Source organism: Macrobrachium rosenbergii, chromosome 37 (genome assembly GCF_040412425.1).
Source record: "Macrobrachium rosenbergii isolate ZJJX-2024 chromosome 37, ASM4041242v1, whole genome shotgun sequence".
NCBI lineage: Eukaryota > Metazoa > Arthropoda > Malacostraca > Decapoda > Palaemonidae > Macrobrachium > Macrobrachium rosenbergii.
Genome location: NC_089777.1, coordinates 35,189,480 through 35,217,331, shown reverse-complemented (window position 1 = coordinate 35,217,331; position 27,852 = coordinate 35,189,480). Strand labels below are relative to the sequence as shown.

At 36.9% G+C, this 27,852-nt stretch overlaps 1 protein-coding gene across 2 annotated transcripts in view; it reads right to left on the bottom strand.

Moving 5' to 3' along the window:
* Positions 1 to 17,603: 17,603 nt before the first annotated feature.
* LOC136825485 (uncharacterized) overlaps positions 17,604 to 27,852 on the bottom strand; it is a 246,438-nt gene continuing 236,189 nt past the window's right edge. For both annotated transcript variants that reach the window (XR_010849355.1, XM_067082019.1), the window contains 2 exons: positions 18,947 to 19,048; positions 17,604 to 18,599 (listed from right to left, as the gene is read on the bottom strand). The gene's annotated coding sequence lies outside the window, so the exon portion shown is untranslated. The remainder of the gene's footprint in view (positions 18,600 to 18,946; positions 19,049 to 27,852) is intronic.

Here is a 27,852-nt window from a genome sequence, read left to right as displayed (position 1 = left end):
CGTCAGGAAACGCACACACTACCCAGACAAAAGGCATACACACTGGAATTATATGGAGCCGTGATCAGCAAGGTGATAAGTCTCACCAAGACGAGTTCTCCCGTAGAGAAAGAAACCTCCAAAAGCACACGGAGGAGGCAAAGGGCGACGTCCAAAAAAAATCAGAGGCAGGCAGCTGGAGGGTCAAGCGTAAGCTGTAAACAGTCCCAAACTGTCCTTCAAAAAAGATTAAAGGCCAAAAGCCACGTCGTTCAACATCACTCCCGGAAATAAAAAAACAAGTGTTAAACACAGCACCGACACTTAAACACTTAGCGGGGAGGAAGAGTCGTCTGCACTAATTTACTGCACAAAATACTGCACTATTGGCTTAAACTAAACTTTACAAAAACAAAAGTTAACCTTGATACTAAATCCTTAAAATTAACTTAAAAACTAACTTTAAATTCATACAGAAAACTTGTTCTTACAGATCCAAAAACAAAGGAAGCAAAATCTTTAAAGTTCAAAACTTTTACGTTAAATTTTCTCCCTAACCTGATACCTTCCTCCCCGAAAAAAAAAAAAATTACAAAAATTTTTTATAAACAATTTGGTTTGTATACCAAACATACTAGAGAAAACCAGCATATAAATAAAATCTTAAAAATAACTTTCTGGAAAAAAAAAATAACCTTCGTTTTTAAACAAATGATAAGAACACAGCAACAATGTCTAAACAATAAAGTTAAACAATAACATATACCTTAATCTACCAACAAAGCATGAACTACAAAAAAAAAAAAAAAAATTTTTGCAATGATAAATCTAAACTTGTCTTAAGCTAAACTCACTCATTCCAACTCTTGTACACCCACTGAAAAAAAAAAACATTAGGTTGCGGGTAAGTCAAACCTAAACAAGCTGAAAATAATTCAATTATCAAAAATATTAAGGGTTATAAATTAGTAAACAAAAATTCTCAAATTATTATACCATGAAGAGATATGAGTCCATACAAGAGACATGAGATTAGAAATACCAAATAAGCCAACTCATCATGAGGATAGTCCTCTAATGTTACGAGCTCTGGGCTGTCTCGTAACTTCCAGCATCCATAACATAAAAATAATGCATGCTGGAAAGGACAGCAGTAATACTCACAAAATACAAACCAAATACCTGAAACCAGTTACGAGCTCTGGGCTAGACTCGGAACCTCTAGTATTCATAGCATAAAAATAATGAATACTAGGAAGAACATGTCCAACAAAACCCGACTAATTCAAGCCCTTGAAAGAGCATCAGGGATCCTATTCTCGGAACCTTTCACATGTTGGATGTTCAGATTGAACTCTTGTAACTGAAGTGCCCAACGCAATATTCTTTGGTTAGCCCCCTTCATCCTCTCAATAAATACTAATGGGTTATGGTCCGTCCAAATCTGTATGGGAAAGGTAAAATTAGTCACATAAGGCTTAAAATGTACTAGAGATCGAACCAATGCCAGAGCTTCTTTTCTATGGTAGAATACCTCTTTTCAGCGGGTAGGAGTTTTTTACTAAAATAAGATACAGGATGTACTTCCCCATCAGTACCCCGCTGAAACAATACACCACCTATACCTACATCACTAGCATCTACCGCTACAATAAAAGGTTCTTGAAAGTTTGGGGAGGACAAAATGGGATTCGACATCAGGACTGTTTTCAAGTTATTAAACGCTTCCTCACACTGGGAAGTCCACAAAAATTTACGACCTTTTTCTAATAATTGAGTCAGAGGTTGAGCAAGATCTGAAAATTTTTTATAAACCTGCGGTAATATCCCGTCATACCCAAGACCCGCCTTACCTCACGGACATTTCCAGGACTTTTCAAATTCATGATCGCTTCAAGATTTGCCTGTTTGGGAGCCACCTGCCCTAAACCGACCTCATGCCCCAAAAAAACAACCTTAGCTTTGCCAAACTCACACTTGGCTAAGTTTATAACCAAACCCATGCTCTCAACCTTTCAAAAACTTTCTTTAACCTAATTTCATGAGTTTTTAATCATTACTATAGACCACAAGGTCGTCAATATAAATTTCAGTTCCCTCAAGACCACATATAACTCTATTCATTAACCTTTGGAAAGTACAAGCCGCATTTTTCATTCCAAAAGGCATTACCTTGCACTCGTACAGACCAAAAGGTGTTACAAAGGCAGACTTCACGGGCTCTACCAGATAAAGGGACCTGCCAATACCCTTTTAATAAATCTAACTTCGTGATAAATTGGGCAGACCCAATCTGATCGAGACAATCATCAATTCACGGTAAGGAAAAGAGTCATTTTTAAACTATGTGCATTCACCTTTATTTCCATGCACATCCTGAAACTCCCATCAGGCTTCTTTACCAAGACAATTGGGGAGCTCCATGGACTTACCGAAGGTTGAATGAGGTCGTGATCGAGCATGTACTTAATTTCAGCCTCCACTATAGCTCTCTTAGTGGGGTTTAACCTGTACGGACTCTGTTTGATGGGGGAAGCATTTCCCACGTCGACATCGTGGCTAAGAAAACGAGTTTGACCTGGGGAGTCCTGAAACAAGTCTGGAAATGAATGTATTAAATTAAGTACATCTGCCTTTTGATTATGATCCAAATTATTTAAACCCTCACGTAACACCTCTAAGTTTTGCATGTTGCCCATCAAAGCATCTGAGGGTACCTGACACATTAAGTCATCACAATCATCTGGAGGTAAAACAATATTATTAGTAACAACAGGTTCATAAACAATTGCAAGAGGATCCACACTTTTACAATGATAAGTCTTCAATCTATTTATATGAAAAATTCTACACTTGCGCCGAGTACCTGGAGCTTCAATTTCATAATTGACCTCTGACAATTTTCTCAAAACCTTCCAAGGCCCCTTATATCTAGGTTCCAGAAAATTATCAGGGTCTGTACTGAGAACCAACACCAATTCTCCTGGGTCAAACGAGGGTGCTTTAACTTTCTTATCAAAAATATTTTTCATTGCTGCCTGGGAAGAACTCAGATTTTCTTGGGCGAACTTCCAAGCATTACCCAACTTCGCCTGTAAATTATACATGTAATCAACAATTTTCATTTTTTCCTTTATATGTCTCCCACTCAGTATTTCACAAAGAATATTCAACGGTCCACGAATTTTATGTCCAAAAACTAACTCAAACGGAGCAACACCTGTGGACACATTTGGATGATTACGAAGGGCAAAAAACTGAAAAATACAATCATCACTTGTTATCCCATTCATCCCCTTGCTTACCGTAACAATGCTTCTTTAAAATTGATTTAAGGGTCTGGTGAAACCTTTTAACCACCCCTTGACTTTCAGGATGATACGGTACACTAGTAATGTGCTGAATGGCCAGTTCAGCACACTTACTGTTCTTTACTGGTAAAATTTGTACCACAATCAGTTTGAATTATTTTTGAGGAAGACCATACCTAGAAAAATAATCAATTAGTTTTTCAAATACTACTCTTGAGGTAATCCGCAGTTTTCAAAAGGAAACGCTGCAGGAAACCTAGAGGCTCTATCTACTACCATGTAAGCATATACATACAACCTGACTTGGTCTTGGGAAGTGGACCAACTACATCCACCACTATCTCTGAAAAAGGTTCCCAATCGCAGGGATAGGGTTTAAACGGCTTTAGGGATTAGTTGGTTAGGTTTACCCATAACCTGACAAATTTCACACTCCTTTAAAATTTCTTCACAGAATTTTAATCCAGGCCACCAAAAAATGGAGGTTCAGCTAATTTCTGAAAGGTCTTCCTACACTGAAGTGACCTGAAAAGAATCTTGATGAGCAATATTCAATACAAAATCACGAAAATGAGAGGGAACAACAATTTGCTCAATTCTGGTAGTCTGATTCGGATTATCAGTAGTTTAGGACGACTCAACCTATACAACAAACTATTAATTAATATAAATTTAGGCTTAGTTAAGTCCAATCATCACCCAATTCAAAGTTAAATTCTTGCTTCTGTGCATTTATAAAGGCTGACCTATCCCAATCAGGTTTTAAAGAGGTACCACCACCACTACTATCTACAGACCCGGGTTGCTCTACATCTACTTCTAAACTATTTAACAACAAGTCATCTTCATTATCCTCCTGGATCAGATTAGCGGCTCTTGCTGCAGCGCTGGTTGTCACTGCCACTGGGTAAGCATGGACCGACAGTATTGGGAATATTTCGTGACCTTCAGCATCTACCATGTCATTACCCTACCATCGATGCCTCCCAGGCAGTACATCTACAACCGCTAACTCTGTCAAACGGTCATAACTCAGGAAATTTCAACCTGACCTCCACCAGGGGAGCAGACAATACCACTGTTGGGGAAACCACTTCAATACAACATAATTTGATAGTTCCACCATATTACTCAGAGAACTCTTCAATATAAGGGAACTGGCCACCCAGTGTCCCCAAAATCTTCCACAACAAGAATCATTATCATTATTACCTTGCATCCAATATACTTGTCATATTTCAGTCATATTTCAAATAGTAAGACATTAAATACATGTTTTTACGTATTAAATATCTTGACATTTTCCATAATAGTTTTCTGATGACTATCCTCGGGCAAAGAAATAAGACTAGGTCAAATGCCACTATCATCTGCTTGTGAGAGAAATAATCCACAGGTAGCTTGGAAAGGTCATTTAAACACAACCCTTTTCTTTTGTATTTTTATCCTCACTTTAATTCATCAGTCTAAATGTTAATTCATTTTAAGTTAGTAGCAAGTTATGAAACATTTGCTAAGTTATGATTTTCTCTTATTTTACAGTGAAGTGTATGATTATTGTGTGAGAAGAACTAAGATGGTGGAAGATAAGAACTACAATGAGTGCTGCTGGGAGCTTCAGACTAGCCAAAATAATTTAGAGAAGTGTTTGATTTCAAAGTATTTAAACCACCAAGATGGAGGAAAATAACCACAATGAGTATGGCTGGGAGATTGACTAACCAAAACTATCAACCAGCAACCCATGGCAAAAAATAAAATTTTGGATGCCTCACTTTTTCCATGTTTCTTTTTTTCATGATTTCTCATAGTTAAACCCAACTTTTCTTTTCAAGTTAGGATGTACAGTACTTGGGATGTAATCTTGATATTTATATTTTTAAACTAAATTTATGCCAGATAGGTTACAGTATATCAGTTATGTAAAATATTCTAAAACCATTCTGTCCAGCAGATGTTTTAACATACAATATTTTAAACCCTAGTGAGTCTTGTGCTATTTAACGTAAATATAGAATTTTGAAATTCTTCTATTGTAAAGTCAAGTATGCAGTTTACTGGCAATGACATCAGCCGAGGAGGAGGATGTTGTGTGTTCTGGAGATTGGAGCTTACATTCAGACTACATACAGGGTTTTCGAAAGTGTTACAATTACGACACTGTATATCACTGTTGAGGATCTCAAAACAATTAAAGCTAATATTTCCACATTTCTATACAGGTTTACAGGTGTTCAATGTGAGTGCCATGGGTCACATAACACACATCCAAAATATGATCCAATTCTTGCCAAACGCGACAAAGCATAGCGTTGACAGTTGCTAAGGCTTCAGTTATTCTAGTCTTAGATCATCCACTTCTCAGGAAAGGGGAGGTACGTGCACAAGGCCTTTCACATACCCTAAGAGGAGGAAGTCACATGGTGTGAGGGCTGGAGACCCATTGCAGGAACATGTAATTACTGTAGTCTGTCCAGAATGTTTGACCCCTCTATTAGACAGAGTGGTTTTTCAGAAAGTCTCCAGTGACCTGGTGCCCATCATGTTTGAAAACGAAGTTTGCAGACCACCTCATGTTTGAAAATGAAGTTTGCAGACCACCTCATGTTTGAAAATGAAGTTTGCAGACCACCTCATGTTTGAAAACGAAGTTTGCAGACTCCTCATGCAATTTTTCCATCAACCAGTTTAGCAGCATGGCAAGGTACACTTCACCATTGACGGTTCCTTCTAAGAAGAATGGTACTTACACATGTTCCAACTGACATGTCACTAGTTTACTTTAGGGGAATGAATCTTGCACATGCTCATGGGTTACATGAGTTCTCAGTTCCCCATGTGTGTTGTTATGCTTGTTAACTTTGTCACTTGCGTTGAAGGTCACCTCATCGCTGAAAACAAGCCGGTCTTAAGTCCATACTCTTTCAAGCCTTAGCTTTTCTGTGCAAAATTCATGGCAAATGGATTTCAGTGTCTTGGAAAGTGTTGAACCAATTGCAGCTTGTATGGTGTGAACTGCAGCCAATCTCCTTAAGACACTCCAAACAGTAGTTCTTGACTGGCTATTCTAATTTCTGGGGGCCGTGCGAAAAGGCTTGTTCAACTGTATCATCTGAAGTTGAGGGGAGCCCTGTTCTCTTCAACGAGCACAACACGACCCCTCCACAAATTTTGCATGCCAATTCAAAATGGAGACTTGTCTGGTTCCTGGTTGGAGAAAGTTGTACGAAACTAGATTATTCTAAGATGCAAAATGACTTCATTTTGTGAATGACATGAAAAGAAACCAGTTTTCTTCTGTGAATTTTAAAATTTAAGTGTGTTAACTTTTAAATGATATTTGACAGACTTTTAAAGCACCCTGTATAGTCCGATTTCCACATTCAGCATCCTTGCTAAGGTGTAGTCCTGAGGAGAGGAGAGGCTGTTTTGACTGCTCAGCTCATCAGTCAGATGGCCAAGACGCTTCGTCTTCTGGCAGCCTTGTTTGTGTGTCTTCGTGCTGGAGGTACTTCCAACTGCTGTTAGTGAGTAACTTGCCGCTGCCAGGACAATACACTTCTACTGAAGGCATCTAGAGATGCCACATCTACTAGGCTCTGTTGTCTTCATGAACTGTGTATTCTGAGGGCTGAGGATCCATGACTAAAGCAGGTTTCTTTCCTTTCTGTGGAATAAATAAACGAGGCTTAATGAAGATTTTGACATTTAGCAAGGGGCCCATTTAAACATTTATATTAACTAATGGGAAACTATGCTTGTGTAGAATTAAAAAGTTGTTTTGCCCACAACAATAATTTTAATTTAACTAGTTTTAGGTTTTTAGTATTAAAGGTTTTCTTTTCAACATTTTCTACTATCATGTACAAAGTTTAGCCTAGTATAATTGTGTGAGAACATTTTCTCCCTTCTCTCTGTCTTAGATTGAATGTTCATGTCTACAAGTTGTCTAGTATGCTATGGTTCTGAAAGTGGTGGTATGGTTTCTCTTTAGAACTTTTTGCAAAGAGTAATTAATAATAATCCTTTCTTTCCCTGTACAATTTCTTTGTTAATAAATCTCTTTAAAGTGATACTCCACATTTCTCTTAGCCCCCTACAGTTACCCAAAACTCAAATGTACTGTACATATTTGTCTTGAAATATCTAGTTAACTAAGGACACTTTCCTCTGAGCTGTTTATTTACTTACATTGTCATATAGCCCTTGAAACAGCTATTTAAAATAAATTAGATCATGTGACACTCACTGTTTTGGTGTGCCTCTGACACAAACTGATAATCTGCTGCATTTAAAGCCATTGTTTTAAGTGTCAAGTAGTAAATGATCTAAATAAGCATATCCAAGGGCTCTTAACAGAGAGGATAAATATATTTTAACTTTTTTCAAATCACAAAAGATCATAGACACCTTCAACCTTTGAATTGCCTGTGTAAAAAGATGTAATATGTAAAGTGACCAATCTATTACAGAAAACCACTAACACATCTTGACACTAGTGGTTAAACTAACTAACTGCATGGAGTGTCATTTACATTTTATCAACTGACTGTATATATGGTTCAAGCAGTCTTTAGCTCTCATCAAACAAACACAATTGGCAACTGCAACCAGTACAAGAAAATAATTTTGGTAGAAAGTGGCCACACTGATTTGATGTTCATCTGATCCACATCCCATATCATCTCAGTAATAGGCACTACCTTGTCATGTAATGTTCTCAAATGGTGAATTTACTTTATAATGGATTTCTTGTCATTATCCACAAATGAAGAACCTAAGACAACCAGTCAAAAAGCCAATTACTGCTTTAGTGATGGCCCCTCTAATCTACCCTTCATCTGCCTCCCATATCAGCTAGAGGATTAAGACTCCTTGTTCCCATACCAGGTAGGTTCGTAGACATTAAGCATTATATGGACTTACGAGAAAAGTAACCCATCTGTGAAGAATCTGTATCATTTATCAAGATATCCTGCCCCTTGCTTTAGCAATGGCCCTCTACTTGACAATGACTCCACCTCTACCGTCCACGGGATGGTAAAATACCTTCCATACCGCAGTGTTCTTAGACAGGTGATGTTTTATGTCAAGAGGACTCTTCCTCAGAGCAGCACATAAAAGAATAATCTGTAATGACAATGTTCATTATATTTATATTACCTCAACCGTTCCATTAAGGATGGTAAAATAACATTCCATACTAGACAATTTTCTTAGACAAATGGTGATGTTTTTATGTCAAACAGGAACTCTTAATATTCAGAGCAGCACATAAAAGAAATAATCTGTAATGACAATTTTGTTATATTAATTGCAAAGTTTTCAACCACATTAAGTGCCAACATATAAAAATAAAACAGTAAGGTTATGCAAATACTTTAGGCAATTTTGATGTTGACCTGCAAATGGTGTTTCATGTCACATTACTTGTTTAAACACTTAACTTTGCTATTAATATTCAAACCAGCCTTGGTGCCAGCAACACACAAATCAGTTGAGTCAATAAAAATTTTGTTGCATAATGAATTGCCATTTTCAACCAGCCATGGTGCCAACAGTGCAAAAATTAAAACAGTCAAGGTTATGTGAATACTTTTGGTCATTTAACCCAATGAGAAATGGATGGAGTGGTTGGACTAAAAAGAATATACTATACAAAACTAAACGTGCAAGTAAATCATAAAAAAAGGTTAAAACAGTCAAAAGTTATGTAACCACCTTTTAGTAATACCCACAGAGTGCACCCATGGAGAAATGGATACTTTAAAAACAATATACTATACAAAACTAATTGCAAGTAAATCACAAAAATTAAAACGACTAAGGTTATGTAAAGATTTACGTTGCACCCTATGAGAAATGGATACTTCAAAAACAATATACTATACAAAACTAATTGCTAGTAAATCACAAAATATAACTATATTAACAGATTCAGGTTAGTTAATCATTGTTTTGATATTCAACTGAAATAAAGAAGAATATTTAAATTATTGTTGAAAAATAAATTTAGGCTGTTAAGATAATAAAGTCACTGTACTTTACTGATCCCTACTGGTATTGGTCATTTAACACTGAAGACAATGAAAAGAGGGCAAAATGGATTGTCATAACTTGGAATAGAAGAAAACTAGTTCAGAAAGAAAGGGGGAATAATAATAAAAGGTTTTAAAAATGCATCCCATTAACCACATAGTACAAAAATTAAACCAAGGGACATGGCAAACTAAATCCTTATTAGTAAATACCCAAAGAGTGCATTGTCACAAATACAATTATGCTTTCAGGGACAGTAAAAAGTCTATTTAAGTCACTTACAACAATGCAACACCTCGTCCAAGTAGATTAATTCTTGAAAGTAACATATCAAAACATGTCTCAGCCAAGTACATTAGATTAATATTTTATTTGTAAATAAGTCCTTCACATCAGGTAGACATATTGAGACAGTTATCATAATACTGTACACACTTAAATGAGACAAGATAACTTTTCAAGTATAACTACTGCACAGTCATTTTATTCTACTCATCCAAGAGTGAGTTGAGCAAACAGACATAAAAAGCATGCAGGTTAGGCAGAGATAGAAATGATTCTATATTAGACTAAAGGATACAGTGCTATCGCATTCTTCACAACCAAAATACTTCTTTATCTATCAAGATGCAATAAAGAATTTACATTGCATCTCCTGTTTTCATTCTGTAATATACAGCAATGTTTATGTAAATATTGTGCAAGTATGGCATGCTTAATACAATGTAGACTTCTGAACTGATTTGACAGTGAAATATATAAAACAAAATGTCAAAAAAATAAAAGCATGGAAACTGAAAAATGAGAAAAGTAAAAAATATTTATCAAGAAAAAGTTTAAGGAAAATACAATCAAGAAGGTGTATGGTTTGACACTGAGGATGGGTTATCAAGAGAGGAATAAAATAGCCAGCCTTCAAGCTCTGGAAGAGGACAGCAAAGATGATAGACTTGTAATCAGTGAAAAGAGGAGGAAGGCTAAAAGACAGATGAAAAGAGTGAAGATTAGTTGAAAGGAATGCAATCAATTGTGATACACCATAAGTAAAAACTGAAAATATTTAGGAGGAAAATGGCTCTGAAAATATAACATAGATGGGAGAGGATGAAGAGGAGTAAAAATTGAAAAGCAGCTCAATGCTAATTTTGAGGCAATTTTGAAAATCATCTGAAGGAAGACCCAATACAAATTTGATGTTCCATTATAAAGAATACACCACTAGAAAGGTTAAAACAGTTAGTGAATATGAAAAGGGGAAAATCACCAAGGGCCATCTTGAATTACAAGTGTGCTAAATCCAACTAGTGAACCAATCATTGACTAAAATATATGAAAACCTAATGAAGAAATGTATAGAAGACGAATGGTAAAAAATTATGACAATAATACATACAGACAAGAAAAGGGCATGATTAATGCTGAAAATTTAGGGAATACCATTGCTTGGACATACTGTAAAAATATGCAAGGTGCCTAATCAACCTTGTTGAAATCCATCATCATCAGTTTCTTGGGCATGGTGTCAACAACAGAGTTCTCTATAGTAAGGTATTGTATAATAATTACAAGGAAAATGCTATGCAGAGAGTTAGAAATTACAAGAAATATTTGTAGGTCTTGAGAAGATATTGAATACCAAGACACTGATGAGTTGTGAAGGCAGAGGGTATCAAAGAGCTAAATATGTATTGTACCACAACACCTAGAATAAAGGCAATGGCAAGTATGTTCAACGAATGAGAAGAATGTTAGTATCCATCTAAGGTCAACCTTGAAACTTTGGTTGCCTATACAGTACAGTAAACAGAGAAACAAAAGACTGCAGAAAGTCTCTCCTTGGAGTTGCTATATACAGGTAACCTAGCACAGTATAAGAGCAGAATGAGAGAAAGAATTGGTTAAAAGGCAACAACTGGAAATCAATACAGGCAAAAAAACTGATGACTGGAGAGGAAGCAAAAGAAAAGTAAAAAAAAATGCCCATGCTAACATTGTGGGAAAGTTGTTGGGGGTGAACTCACTACCATGAGCTGAAAGTATCAGATTGTGTCACTAGAGAAGCTCAGGATTGCAAACTAAACATGGATTAAAAGATTTTTAATGGGCCATATTTTAAAGAGCAAATGGGGAAGGGAGTGAGGTGGAACACCATGTTCTAGTAAAAGAGCAGGCGTTAGAAGACGAAATATTTGTTACCTATTCCGACACACTAGATCACGAAGCAGGTACTCGAGAGCCTGAAAACAGCCTGCATAAATTGAAGATTGCTACTCTACTGCTATATTAAAATATTTCATTAGTAGATAGAAAAGACATAATGCATGCCAAAGGCCGTACAATACTAATCTTTGCAGCAGAAAAGTGAGCCCTGACAGGTAAGAGATTTTGAAAAGCTGCCTCTATACAGTGAAAGGATTCATGACCAAATTGCAGTGGGAAGAAAATGATGCACATGAAGTGGTGGAGTTTGTGACCAGCAGCTGAAAAATAGCCTATCTCAAAAATTGTGATGATGTGAACACATGATGGGAAGATGAGGGGAGCAGTTGATCAGAAGTAGCAGGGAGACCCAATAAATCATTAAAAATGTGCATATACCAAATGGTGATTCAGCCTCAAAAGGCTCAACACAGAAAAGAGAGTAGAGAATTAATTTCCCATCTATCCCAGTCATTAAAAACAGTGAGGACTAATGATGAAGTGCCTTCAAATGCTTAGAACAAAGATAACTTTCTAATCCTAAAATGACAGGCCTATGTAGAACTGAAAAGCAGTTATGCCTAGACTCACTTCATTTAATCAATTCAGTAATGCTGGTTTCTTTCAAGAAGGAGGAACTTCTGTTGGACGAGCTTGTCACAAAAAATATGATAAAAATAAAGTATCAGATTTACCAAAAATTTCTACCATACTAGATTACTAGTTTTGCTCAGATTGCTGATTACCAACTTCAGTCTATATAAACAAGATGTAAACCTGCAATTTTTCTGTGAATTTTTTAACATTTTTCTTTAAACATTAGTACCAAAACACTGAAAGTACTATAAACCCTTCCGAAATTAGACATCTCATATTTTACACAAGGGACAAATTGTCATCTGTGAACAAAAGATAAGGGAGGAAAAGATGAAAATCATAAAATGCACTAGGAAATTTAGTTGCTGGTGAAATATTTTATAGTGCTGCACTGAAAGAAATATTTTTTGAAGCAATGATTTAGCACATTCCTTTCTAACTAAAATCAGCCATAACACTGTCAAAGGTTATCCCACCATGTCTTCATGCCTTTCCACTCTTCCGACTCAATACAGTACTGAAAATCACCTCAGCTTTTTACATAATCACCAAGTTTACTCTATAAACAGACCATTCAAGAATTCAAGATGCAAAACTTTTCTGCTAGTATAATAGTACAGATTTCTTGTCTACTGCATGACCTGTCTTACCAACAACACAACTAGCCCCTTCACCCTTTTTAACTCCTAATTATAACATTGGCATTTAAATACTATATTATTCATTTTGGGACAACCACCAAAAGGGTCGACATTCCTTTAATTACCAGTTTTTTGGTAAAATGAATTTTATTTTCCATGAAGCTTCTAAGATGAACACACACGAGCCCTATCTTGCCCAGCAACAGAGCAAATAAAGCCCTTATCTTGCCCAGGAAGCGTGTGTGACTAAACCCCTTATCTTGCCCAGCAAGAGAGCAAATTAAGCCCTTATCTTGCCCAGCAAGAGAGCAAATGAAGCCCTTATCTTGCCCAGCAAGCGTGTGAGACTAAACCCCTCATCTTGCCCAGCAAGAGTGCAACTAACACCCTAATCTCACCCACTAAGATGGAGTAACTAAAGCCATTTTTACTTTGAAAATACCTTCCTTGGGACCTTCTCCCTTCAAGAATCCTTTTAACCCATTGTGACTGCAGAAGCAGATTTGAATTCTGTTAAGTTAAAACAAGCACAACTGGCATTAGAGATATTCATCATGAGGCCATAAATGACAGCCTGTATTCACTATGATAAAAGATCCAAGTCAAGACATTTTGATTGATGAATTTAATAAATATAGCATAGATGAGCAGTTTACTCATCTGCATTAGAAATGGCCAGGTGAATAACTTATGTCAATACAACTATTGTAAAATAACTTAAGTTTGTTACTATACATGATGCATTATCGTCTGCATTCCCAGTTTTAGTCTAGTATCACAAACAAGTAATTTTTAAAATTTCTAACTGTACCTAAACACCATACTGCCAGTGCATCCACCGATTGTTTTTGATCTTTTGCTCTAGGTTAAGCTGAAGGCTGCAAAACAGTTTTCTTATATATTAATTTTTTAACTTATCAAATAACTATTACAGAAAATTTTGCTAATATCTTATCACCAAAAGACAACTTCCTAAAACTTTTCACATTTGTGATTCAACCTCAAAAGTGTATCAAAAGTTAACCACCTTTTTAAATAAACAAGGACCTTTTTAAAGTTGTATGCATGTGAAGGGATGATATTTAAAAATGTTTTTGAAGGTTATAACCATGAAAAAGAGAGTGTGGCAAATCTACGGAAGTAGTACAGAAGCAAACCAGTCTTCTATTTTTACACTGATTTTCGATTCCCATCTTCCACCTAAAAAAAAAAAAAGGGATTTTGACAAAGGAAAAATCTATTTCTGAGCTTCGGACCTGTGTCAGCCGGTGAATGTCCCTTAGAGCACACATTTCTAGGTATAAATATTGCTAAATATACCAGAGAAAGAAAGCCAACAGGAATGCTGAGGTTACTACCCTCAGAGCGATCACAGGTGAAAGGACTGCTGTTCAACTATAGTATTAGTAACTTTATTACTAGAGATTTCATAACATTAGTAAGCCTTAATCTCTCCCCCTTTTCGCGCATGTACAGTACAGTCATCAACTGGGAACAACAATTACAACTAAAGAATAATTTAAAACCATGTATTATCTAAAAATACAAAAAATTCCATGTAACCAGCATTACATCCGCCCAGCCACCATGATCGAAGTTCAAATGAGGATGGTAAGAAGATATAGGGTTAAAGGAAAGCCAAGATAAGATGTACTAAAAATATACTATGACTAAATGTTAGTATCTATAGTATTAATCTTGACCTTACCTGGCTTCACATGGCTTCTGTGCCAGTATTTCTCAAATGATGGAACTGAAGGAAAAATACTCCTCAGATGTGATCATCTATACTGTACTTCTAGTTACACTTAAAATTACTCTTCAAACATACGTGAGAGAGAGAGAGAGAGAGAGAGAGAGAGAGAGAGAGAGAGAGAGAGAGAGAGAGAGAGAGAGAGAGAGAGAGAGAGAGACCTGTATAATGTTCATCTATTTCCTTGATTAGTTGAGAGCACTTAAGCCAAAGTGAAAAATGAAAAGATTAAGACTCAATAAAAAAAAACTGTAGCTTCCCAAGGGTGATAACAGATTTAGTTAAGCCACATCCCCCCGCGCTTCTTGGAACTTTTTAGTCCAAATTTTGATTACAATCTCTTGCATTTGCTTTTCCACACTCATGAGGGTAACAATCTTCCACTCACATTGTATTATCACAATTATACAATTATGATTATTATTAAAAAGTTTGATCGGACCACCAAGCTTAAAATCTCTCAGAGTTGTCCAGGAAGAAGGGAAGTAATTTGAGGCTGTTTCATGGGTTAAACGTAAACCTCTCGTTGACCTAAGCAATAAATTATTAGTAACCCACCACATCCAAAAAGACTTGATAAAAGCTAGGTAACATCCCTACAGCCATCTTCCTACCACATTTTTGTTGGAATTTGAAATTATTAATCACAGAACTACTGTACTTCCTTGCAAGCTATTACAAGAACAATACTATAAATAAAGAACCCTAGCTGACTGAATTAAAATACTACCTGCAGTGAAAAAATGCAAAATATGCAGTGCATAAATATAATACACCCAAATCAACATGGTGTCAATTATAGATACCAATACAGTGGGAAATACACTGTCACTCCAAAAATGAAATCCTTGTAACAAAACCTAAGTCTCACTGATTCAGTCCTAGTAACCAACCTATCTTTTTTTTTAAATTAAAAGCATCCATTCCTGCTACTTTCACAATATTTGGACAGATCCTTACAACTTGAGAGCTTCTGCTATACTGTAGCTTGGAAAGAAAATCACGTCTGCAAAAGCTCTCCAAGATCAGAAATGACTTAGGGTCTCTTAATCACATAAAGCAACAATACTCTAGTTACTGCTCACATGGGCAACTATATCTGAATGCCAGGCATTATAGCACTAACACTTACATTAGCATCTTTAGTCATGGAGTCAATGAGGACCAAGAAACTGTATGTACGTGTCAACCCCATTTCATTCTTGTTCATATTCTAGCAAACTGAACTGCCTGTGGCACTATGGCAAATACCTGTGTCCATTGACCTAGATGCCTATGCCAGACAACCTAGTGTTACAGTCCTTCATAATGAATAAGTGTCAAAATCAATGGGAATACACTAAACAGCATGGCAATTCAAAATTACTTATTACCTCACAAAGAGTTCCACAATTTCCAGTGTGGATACCATCATTCAACTTACCCTATAATGCAATAAACTTAACTTTAGTTTCTTTGATGAATACTGGCATCATGTCTTTACATAATATACTTCAAAAGTATTTCATTACTAGGGTGAGTAATTATTTGACTAAGGCTTTACAATCTAAAAATTCACTTTTCCATGCTTAGTACTGAATATTGTACTAAATTATAAGCTTAAAATTCAGTGACATATTGCTATTTGTCACTTTCTATCATTTTTTTCCTCTAGCTATTACACATTAATTCCAAAAGAACCTTTTACTCACCTATAACAAAGCAGTTGTAAGTAAGATACTAAGCCTGAACAACTCCAAACTTCTCTATTTTCATATCTTGCAGTAACTTGCCACATCCCAGGAGAAAGGGGCGTCTCGTTACCCAACTGAAGAAAAATTTCAAGTCATTATAATGTTTTAATACTGTTTTACATTTAATTTAAATGTTGAATTTAAGCGTAAAAAACCAGGACTTAAAAATCATAACTGAAAAATCCTCAAAGTGTCAGGACTTCACAAATCAGACCTAAAAAATCAACAAAAACATTAATTTCCAAAACTCAAACCTGTCAGGAATTTAGCATTAACAGTTTTTAAGTAACTCAAACCCTGTAGAATGCAAAGTATCTAACAGTTAATAAAACTCAAACCTCTGATATATAAAGCACTAAGTTTACGAAAGACTATGCAAGTTTGAAAATATTTTGGGGTATCTGTCTTCTCACTGTTTGCCTCAGCAACTGTAAAGACCAAAATTATATTCAAAAGATACTGGAGGCAAATTTAAGCTAAAAGATAAATCATACATTATGCCTTTTCATGTGTCCTTTTGACTTGAGTATTTTCAGGTTTACCCTGAAAACTGAGTCATTTCTTTTAGGCTTGTCAATGTGTTCATTCTTGAATTAAAAAAACTGTGAAAATTAACAATGTGATATATAAGCTACAGTTGGAAAGATGTTATGATGGAATAATGAGGGAATTCCTGGAAAATAATAATTTCATTCAAGTGGCCAACTTTCGGACTCTATGAGGACAATCCCCTAGCACGGAAATTCTACAATAAAATATTCACTGCAAAATTCAAAGAAACATCAGACCTTGGCAAAATTTCCATGATTAACATTAGCGAAATTAACTAAAGCTTTCTCCACCATTCGAAAATATCACGAAAGCTACACTTTTAACTGGCCAGTTTCAATCACTTTAATTTCCCTTAAAATGCAGGATCCAAGCATCCTGCAAACAGACTAACATCAATACATTTAGAACCTCTGGAATGGTATTTGTGGTAACGATCAATGAAAGTGTGATAAATAGTCCTACAAGAAAAATACAGTGAATAGGATAGAAGTTAAGCCTAAGGCCAAGCACAAGGACCTGTGAGATCATTCAGTGTTGAAACTGAAATTGACAGTAAAAGGCTTGAAAGGTAACAGGAGGAAAACCTCGCAGTTCCACTATGAACTAATTGTTAGGAGAGGGTGGAAAGTAAGATGGAAGAAATATAATATGAATGGAGGTACAGTAAAAGGAACGAAAGGGGTTGCAGCTGGGGACCGAAGGGACGCTGCAAAAAACCATAAGTAATGCCTACAGTGCACCGAATGAGGTGCATTGACGGTACTAACCCCTAAGGGGAAAATGCAGTGAAAGCCAATTGGGTTTTGAAAGAGGAGAGCAACTTAAGTGGCACTAGCATTCAAACAATTACACTCCGTCAGTAGTCAAAACTGCAATGAGACACTCACAAGACACTACCTATGTCTTTAATCAGTATGGCACGAAAGACTTCTTTCAAAATCATCCACGTGGGGTTGTCAGACATCTGAGAAGTTTTCTGCATTTGCATCATATAAGATTCCTAAGATAACGATAGGAAGGAGAGGGATGTTGCTAGAGAAACCCTTCTAATTAAAACTCTACAGGGCTGACTTACTTGTAGAGACCAGGAAGATTCGATGCTACTTTAATCCAGTAATGAAAAAAGGAAAAAGTTCTTATACATTATTTTGATCTATTTACAACACAAAGCTTCAACAACATATCCCTCCTCTGCCTAAAGACTAATTCCTCGCTGCCAAGAAATGTTTATACCATTATTAATTAAGTGTGGCGCTTTTCTTCTGGACTGTCTGCTTCTGTCCCAAAGGAGAGGAGAATGGAAGCTCGATTGCACTTAACAGCAGCAGTTGAAAGCAATAAGAATTAACTAACCAGTAAAGCTACTTGCATACAATCAAAGATACAACCAACCTCCAGATCAGTAGTGCAACCAAAATTTAAAATCAGTATGGTAATTAACAAGTGTACTATTATGTAGTGAGTTGCCAGGTAACTTGAATACTCTTAATTGTGTTAAGCAAAAATAAAAGTGCATTAACAACACAACTGGGTCGTATAAGGAAACATGTCTAATACAAATTACTCAAAACACGATTGGTGCCCAAAACCCTTACCTCTGTCACACTTCTTGAGGCAAAATTTATCTAAAATCATGCTTTAGTCACACTGCTGGTGAAAACATTTGGATGCTCTGAAGAAAATGGCTCAGGACGTATTCATTTTGTGACAAGAACTCTTCGAGGCCCAGTGGACCATCTGGAATACTGCAGGAATTCACTGACTGTGCACATCCTGAAGGACATTGATAGTGTGTCTGCAAAGGAGAATGAGAGCTGAAAACACAAATTGGTTGAAGAATACCCTACAGAGGAAAATAACTGAGTGACCAATCTACCATCAGCTTCCAGAGTTTGTGGTGCGGGACCTTAAAATGTTTCAGGGACCACTCGAGGTGACTGTTTGCAGTCATGATATCTAGACACTGAAATCTTCGAAGTACAATGATTGGATTGAAGTGAAACAAAGTGGCCAAAATAAAGTCTATCCAAGATAACTCCAGGATACTAGGAACTATATGCAGACACTATGAGGTAAGTTCCAGTGTGAAGAATAGCAGCCCTACATAAAATCCCAAAACAAGAAATAAACAAAACTCCTCACCTGAGCCACCTCGCAAGCTATTAATTTGTGGACGAATGAGAATAATTAATCTTGACATCTCCAAATCCCGAGAAATGCTAAGCAACAAATAACAGCGTGTTCCTGAAAAAAACAAAGCATATTAATACACGTACTCTGAAGATCATTAGAAGATATTAAGTTATAGTGTTACGTAAATTTGCAAGGAAAAATTAGTGCACAACTTTTTAGATCAAAGATATTATAGGGAATTCACAATACATAACTTCATTTAATTTAAGCTCGTCGACCTGCTGATAAAACGAAACTGACGCTGCAAAACTCATGCACAACATGCATAAGAAATTTTGAAAACGCTGGACCAAATTATAACGGAATCTTGTCGCTGCTTTAAGAATTTTATTTTTTTTGCTGTACACATATTTAAACTATAAATTTAAATACAGTTTAAAAAATGAAAATTATACTCATTTTTTCCATATTACTCTATTAAATTTTCTTTTTACCAAAAGTTATTTCAATATAGCTCCATTTTCTCATTCTGTTTCTTACCCATACATATTCAGATGGTTGGAGACACTTGACTTCTGACAAGTGTGCTTGGCATGTGTATGTTAAGGGTTACGTCCACACTACAGCGTGCCACACATACGTCGGCAACTTAAAGCATTTATATCACAAATAGGCTGAAAAATAGTCACCGACCTAAGGTGCAGTTGCACTCAACTCACTTGTTATGAGTGTGCTAAGAAAGGCCGATGTGTACTGTAATATGTTTTACTACAACGTGGACGCACCTTACGAGAGAATAAGCAGCTATGATAATTTATACTACCTGATTATACTGAATCGCTTAATATTAAGTCAAAACGTGTAACCATTCATCATTGTGTTCTGTCAATGGAAGAAATGCCAACTCTCATCTGATGCATCAGGGTTTTTTTTTCCTCTCTCTCCCCCCCTAAACGAGGCCACAAATAACCTATGGTCATAACACCAGCCGGCGTCACTTCAAATCAACCTAAATTCAGGCAAAAGTCAGCACCTATTAAAGTAATCCTGAAGTTTAATAAATGAACCAGCATTTTTATCTATCCCCAGCCTTGGTGCAAATCTTTCCAGCGTAACATTCACCTCAACATTTAGGAGTTGCTAGAAATTTGGTTAGTTCATAAGTAGTATATTGCCGAGATAATCGAAATATGCTTCTTATGCTTAACATTTTTATAGGTATAGTGTACTTCACCAACAACGCCAAAAAGGAATAATGTGAGGAGAAATATCACGTTTAGATTTAAACACTAGAGGTATATGTTGCGTAGGTTATGGAAATTTAAAAGATAATGAGAGCAAAACTAAATACACAGGCGTTCACTGTAATTGCATAGTATTCATACACACAAAGGCAAGCTTCTAAAAAAAATAATGTGAGAGAGAGAGAGAGAGAGAGAGAGAGAGAGAGAGAGAGAGAGAGAGAGAGAGAGAGAGAGAGAGAGAGAGACTGGTTTACTCTTGGAGCTTTCACTTGAACGTAATGGTGCTACAACTCACGCATAAGAACAGTATCTTAATTCATTTAAAGACTCGAGAAAGATTATACAGGCAAAGGGCCAACAGTGCACCCACAAAGACAGGTCGGCCAGACAATGGCGTCTCACGGGTTCATCGCAGGCGGGACCCACTGCTGGCTCCTCGATACAACAGAACAAATTGACCATTCTTCGTCTTTGCATTATTAGTTTATTTTGAATTAATTTTCCCTTAAATGCTAGACTACCAGTGACCTAATTATTGTTCATTGTCAGTTTTGTTAAAAAATACTGCCTCGTGTCACAACCAAGTTCATTTTTCTATCGATAAAAAAGTATTTCTTAGTTTAACCAGACCACTGAGCTGATGAACAGCTCTCCTAGGGCTGGCCTGAAGGATTAGATTTATTTTACCTGGCTAAGAACCAATTGGTTACCTAGCAACGGCACCTACAGTTTATTGTGGAATCCGAGCCACATTACAGCGAGAAATGAATTTCTATCACCAGAAATAAATTCCTCTTATAGCGAGGGTAAAATTCTATATTTCTATTGTTTATATCTTGACGTAAACTGTAATGAAGATTACTCAGAATACCATAGACATTCAGTAAATGAAAAGTAATTAGTCTTCGAGTAACATACATATATTTGCAACAGTACTAAAAATTTAACTGTCCTTGGTTTACAACCTGTAAATCGTGGGCCATGGCTCACATTACTCGGGCGATTCATCTTTATCCCTTGCCTGGCCGACCTGTCTTGGTGGGTTAAGGTACGTACCTCTACTCGAACAAAAGAACGCGGGAAGACTCTGGTAGCTGAACTGGTAATTACCTGATACTAATGATATTAGCAAGTACGTTAAAACTTTACTTAAACCCCACAATGACTCCTATTAACAAGCCCAGGGACACACTGCTCACCTGAACCACCTTGGTGCACTAACAAGAGTATGATGAATCTTATATATACGAGTATATACTTACTGAAGATACTGAAATACTATCGTAACCCCACCCTTAACCTTGGGGTCATGTTTTGACCTTGTGTACATCACACGTGGATTATTGCATATCGATTTTCACAAGAGAACTGCATCATTTAAGTAACTGAAAAGTGACGATGAATCATATGTGGTCAATTTCATCATGGACTAAATAACTTGATCACAATTGTTCATGAAGCCTATATGCGAGCGAATTGCAATTCTTTTCTACCGAGTGAAAATCTGTGAAAAAAAAAAACAATGAAATCCGCGTTGCACTCTCCGTATTTACCTTTCTTAAAACAAAAAATTATATAAGAAACTTCAAAATTATACTGAAGAAACGCGATTTATGAAATCAAAACAATGTACAAAAAGATGCTTGCGTCGCAGATATATGAGAAAAAAGGGCACCAACAATGGGATACAGTATAACTACCGCTATAGTTTTTTTTTTTTTTTTTTTTGGGGGGGGGTGTGCTTGTAAACACAATAATCGTCAACACTGAATCAAACGATTAAATATGGGAACAAAGTGGAACGTTCACTAAAATTATCACAACGACGTATGCCTGAATCACTTCTAATAAACCTGAATGAAAATTACTGTAGTACACATTGCCGTACATGAAAATTACTGAATCAAACATTTCATTGGCGATGGAACAAAGAAAACTTCGACCTGTCTACTTTCAAGGGATACTCAACTAAAGTTCCAACACGTACCAATTGCCTGACTATCTCATCAGAAAACTGGATTTTTTTTTAAAATATCATCATCATGAACTACAGTAGCAAAACACGACACGACCTGATAACCAAATAAAATTATAGTCTGTGAGACATTAGATCGGACCTATCAGTTTAAAACATTTGGCTAACAGTAGGGATAGGCCTACTTAATTTGAGCGGACAGCAGTCCGGGAAATGCGTCCGGCATCTAAAAGGATGTGAAAACTTTTAAAAAGGAAACTATACGATGTGTGCGCTCATTTTAGCTACGGCACGTAAGCGAACTGAAAAACTATGTAAAGGGCCCCAACATGAGGAAACAAATGAAAGGTGATAGGGAGGTTTATGGAAAATTACTGTGGATGATGGCAATTAAAAATTACACAGACCAGACAAAGAATCAAAATGAAGCTAGTTTCAAGTTCAAGTTCCGTGTGCTAATGCAGTCTACCTCAAACACCGCACAGGAGTATGAATTCAGCCACCAAGACGTGGGATGCCCCTGTAAAATTTGGTTTTACTCTTGGTCCGGTACAAGCAAGTTAAGATGTGTATGAACATCTTCCGTCATTAACCAGGTATGTACCAATGTAGCAAAGTGAAGAAGTGTTAAATTATGTACCAAAGTTTCAATCTCGCAAAGTACAAATAATCATAAAAAATAAGTCGTTAAGATCTCAGACTGATAGCAGTGAAATCTGGTAAATAGACCTTGTATGCTCTCACTGAAAACTGTCAACAGTTGCGGTAGTAATCGCACAATCTAGCAATCGAACCAAGCACTTTTGACAATTAATAATAGAAAACATACCTTTTCGGAAATTTGCCACTTCCCTATCCAACCTGGTATATTCTTGTACAAATGAACGTTAACTTTCAAATACCCTCAAACTAGAAAACTAGAAGACAACACTTGCCCAAGTGTTCAATGGGGAGAAAGTTGTTTTGTAGACTAAAGCTGTATGACGAAGGCAGACACATCTGTAATAAGGTTCAACTAATCTTAATTCAAGACCTTACATTGTACTAAAGGAAGGTTTACTTTCAAACTGGCACCGCTAAATAAAATTTAGCTTTAAGAAACAGACCTATGTATATTTATTTAAAAGAAGTCAACACTCATTTAATGATCCAATCGAGGGCATGACTTCAAAAATGAACCTGTAAGGTGATCAAGTGGAATGTCTGCTTTTGCGTAAGTGCATATTGTATATGTATCCCTATATTTTTAGGAATAGAACATGGAACATGCCATATTGGCTAAAAATATTCAAAGAACTGATCTTCCATAAACTAAAAATACCCTCCAAAATGTACTTAAAATATTGTACGCATGCTTTTTGCTTAAATAACGAGACACGTTACGGAAAACAGGTATACGAAGGCTGTTTCCTTCAAGGAACGCATTGATCTCAATACTTCAGTTTTATTTTTATTTATTTTTTTTTACAAAAATACTGTATATTTAAGCCTTTCTATGACTTTACTTTGCATCATGTTTATGGTATCTGCACCTAAAATTATACGCACAAAAAATCTCATCAAAATCAATTTCAGGAGCAAGCATCTAGTTTAAATAAAATTCCTATCCAGTATTCCATACACCCCAGGAAAACACCGCAGCACTACCTTATTTCCAGATGACTTATTCAAGAGTTTTCCCATCTCAGGTGTGCAGACCCCACCAAATCCCTCAATCAAATCAACCTGGGCAGAAATAAAGTGGGATATGCCCCTTCATGGAGCCAAATGTAATAGCCACGTATATCTTAGCCTAAATGCTACATGCTGGCTTGCATAAGTCACCGGTTTTGCTGTTATCTTTTCCCCATTCCACTTTGCAAATAATCTACGAATATACACTCACAGAGAATTAATGTGGGTGTACGAGAATTGATGCCAGTGGTTATGGGAACACTGCATGCATAGTGACGCATTATCTTTTTTTACCTTGCCATGCAGAGCACTGGCACTATCCCCCGGACCTCAGTCTCCAGTTCCATGTATTCACCAAATCACGTAATGCCAACACAAGCTTTACCAGTGTAGATACCAATAACTCTTACACCTTCCCACTTAAGGCCCTTGCCGTTGGGCAAAAAGTAGCACGGGGCCAACTAATCTAAAACAACCACACCCACAGATGCCCAATCTAACATCGGGAATGACAAAGCACCTAAGACATTGCCTATACCGAATATGCCCTGTAATTCGGATATATCTGGTTATAGGGAATGCCGCAATAACTTTCCCTATAAAATTAACCAAAAGCAGAACGTTGCAATGATGAAAATAAATAAGTTCAGACCTGGGGAACGCAGAACCAAGCTAAGCATGATCACCTGCATTCAACAGAAACACGACATAAACAAGTAAATGCAGATCTTAAAGGGATAAACACCACAGAAAAAAAATTCCAAATCGGATGAACAAAGCCTACATTACAGTAATTGTGGTAGTAACTATTTTCTGGGTAAAATGTGAAAATATTTAACATATGGAAACTGAAGTAGATACAGAACGACCAACACTCAGTAGTTATAAAGTTTAGAGAAACACTGAAAAGGACTCTGTGGTTGCTATTTGAATAAACAATTCAAGTATAGTAGGACAGACGACACCAACATAGCTTTCAAACTTTAAAAAAATATGGGGCCTATATTAACAACCCAACCCGGAGGGTAATTCAAGTATTCCCATAAGTGTTCAATAACTCCATCCTATGCAACACTGAAGCACGCAACTCCTGGTCGGATCTGGATCTAAGCGATTACGTAAGAGATCACAAGACAAACTGCACTCACCCAGAGCAGATTTCAACACTCGCACTTTAAAATTAACGAGTCAGTGGAATAACTGATAAATTTTAGTAAATGATTAAGTGACATTCAAACAACCATCCAAAATCAGTAAACTAAGCGGTTTTGGACCACTTTCCCACCATAATTAATCTTAAGAGTAGCTTAATCGAACAATGCTGATCCTCAAATACAAGAAAAAGTGATTTTGAGGCTATAAATATAAACCTTCAAATAATCCACACTCGCGACCCTGGTAAGAAAATAGATTCTTCTAGGTTCCAAAATTCAACTAAAGAATCATGCATCAAACAATAATCGCCGACACGACATGTCGAAACGAATTAGCCCAAACCACAAAAATTACTAAATATAAGGACACCAAATGCTATTTCAACCCATATCAATTTAAGGCCAAATGTGAAATGCTGTAAGGTTTAAAAGCTTGTCCCATATAGTTAAGAAAATGATGAAGCCCGGATGATGAAACTCTCGTAGGACATACGGGCACACAGTGGAATCACATTTTTAAAGAACGCAAAGGGGATGAATTCCAAAACAGTTGCAATATACAAAATATAAAAACCAGGTTTGAGTGGAATGACGATCATTCAGCCAACGCCATCCTGAGAATTGCCCAACAATAATTACCTACTATCCTTGCCAGGAAATACCTACCCGTAATTATTTCACATGAAAAATAGAAATGACATGCCTACCGAAACCTGGGAAGTGCATCACTAACTTACCCCTACAAAATATAGACCTATTTGCTTGCTATAAATGACACGAAAATGCTCGGGAAGGTGATTGCTCAAAACTGTGGACAATATATTCTCAAGTATACTAACATGAACGAAAAGTAATTCGAATTCAGACAACATCGAGCACGCAGTATGCCATAGAATCTGTATAGTCAGACTCACAGCAACACACGTAAAACAACACTATCAGCGACAAGAGACGTCGAGAAAGCCTTTTTCAGCATCGTCAACCACACTTTCCTCAAGAATAATTAATGAAACAATGGATTCCAGACTTTACTATGTAACAGGACAATTTACCAACCATAGAAAATTTTTGCTGAAACGACGGAGTTCCAGAATATGGGAAACAGACAAGGGATGACATCAAAAAGGTTCATTCGATTGGCCCCAGCTACTTGGCAAAAGAGAAAAGTTTGATTTTTACACAATTTAAACCCGAAATATTTTTTCATTATGTATCAAGTACAGTTTTAGTTTTCTGTAAAAGAAAATCATTGTGACGGCTTTGTCTGTCCGGTCCGCACTTTCTGTCCGCCCTCAGATCTTAAAATCTACAGAGGCTAGAGGGCTGCAAATTGGTATGTTGATCATCCACCTTCCAATCCTCAAACATACCACATTGCAGCCCTCTAGCCTCAGTATCTTTTATTTTATTTAGGGTTAAAGTTAGCCATAATCGTACTTTTGGCACCGCCATAGGTACCAACAACACAAGCCACCCCCGGACCGTGGCTGTTTCATGGTCCGCGGCTAAGAATTTCATGGGCCGTGGCTGAGGTCATCGCCGGACCGTGGCTGAGTTTCATGGGCAGCGACTAAGAAATTCATGGGCCGTGGCTGAGGCCGTCACCGGACCGTGGCTGAGTTTCATGGGCCGCAGCTGAGAATTTCATGGGCCGTGCCTGAGGCCACCACCGGACCTTGGCTGAGTTTCATGGTCCAGGGTGTACAGAAAATTCTATTGCGCCAAAGAAACGTCGGCGCATTTCTTACTTTTTTTTATTTTTTTTCGTTTCTTTTAAAACATTTGTCTCGCAAATATATCTAATCAAAATTATATTTCTCGAGTTTGTTCATAAAGGCAGCTACACAAAATTTACATTTTAAAGAACGAACGTAGCCAATAAATTTGCATTTCACATTTTCTTACCGAGTCATTGAAGATATCCAGTAGAACATACAAATTTGCAATGAAACCAGATTCGACCAAGTCAAACCGACGAAGTCAAACTGACAGATTCTCAGCATACACCAGAGCCTGGCTGCCTCTGACAGCTACTTTTCGAGCAGAAGCAATGTTCTGGCAACTCTTGTCTAGGGGAAAGAATTGTTAAGAGGAATTTCTCAAATAATTAGAAAATACATGGGCGTTGGGGCAAGGATGAGGGTTATGTACCATAAATTTTGACAGGAAGAAACATTATGAACCTCAATGTAACCACTAGGAATTCACAAGAAATGACCCTACGTTTCCTGTGATTAATGATCAATGGTACACTGTTTGTTAAAACTAAAAGTGCAGGATAAATTTATGAAGCCACCTCTCCCATCCTCAGTGCGAACTCCTGGCAAAACCCTTGAGACAAATAGAATGGAATATAGAATTTAAGGCAAAGTCCAAGCGTTGGGCCCTATAATGTCATTCAGCGCTGTGGGGAAAATGGGTACAAAGATTTGAAAGGTGTAACAAGAGAAAAAACTAGCAGTTGCGCCATGAAACAATTTGGAGAGGGTGGATAGCAAGATGAAGAGAATGCAAAGGGAGGTTCAGTAAAAGGAATCAAAAGGGTTGCAGTTAGGGACCGAAGGGAAGCTGCAAGGAACCTTAAGTGCACCGCGTGAGGTGCACTGACGGCATTACCCCCTACGGGTCTTGAGGCAAATGTGACAGCTGGAATACTGAACGCATTATGAAGCCTTCTATTAAAAGTGTTGAAGCACGAAGATATATGGACCCCATCTGTGTCACACTGAGGTAAAATTGTAGTTAAATCCCAGTTTTCCTCGAGGAAAAAATGGACACTAGTAGAAGAGCGGATATACGTGCAAGAGACTTTGAACATAAATAATTTAACCTGCGGGGACTCATTCAAAATTTAACCTTCTACAACCG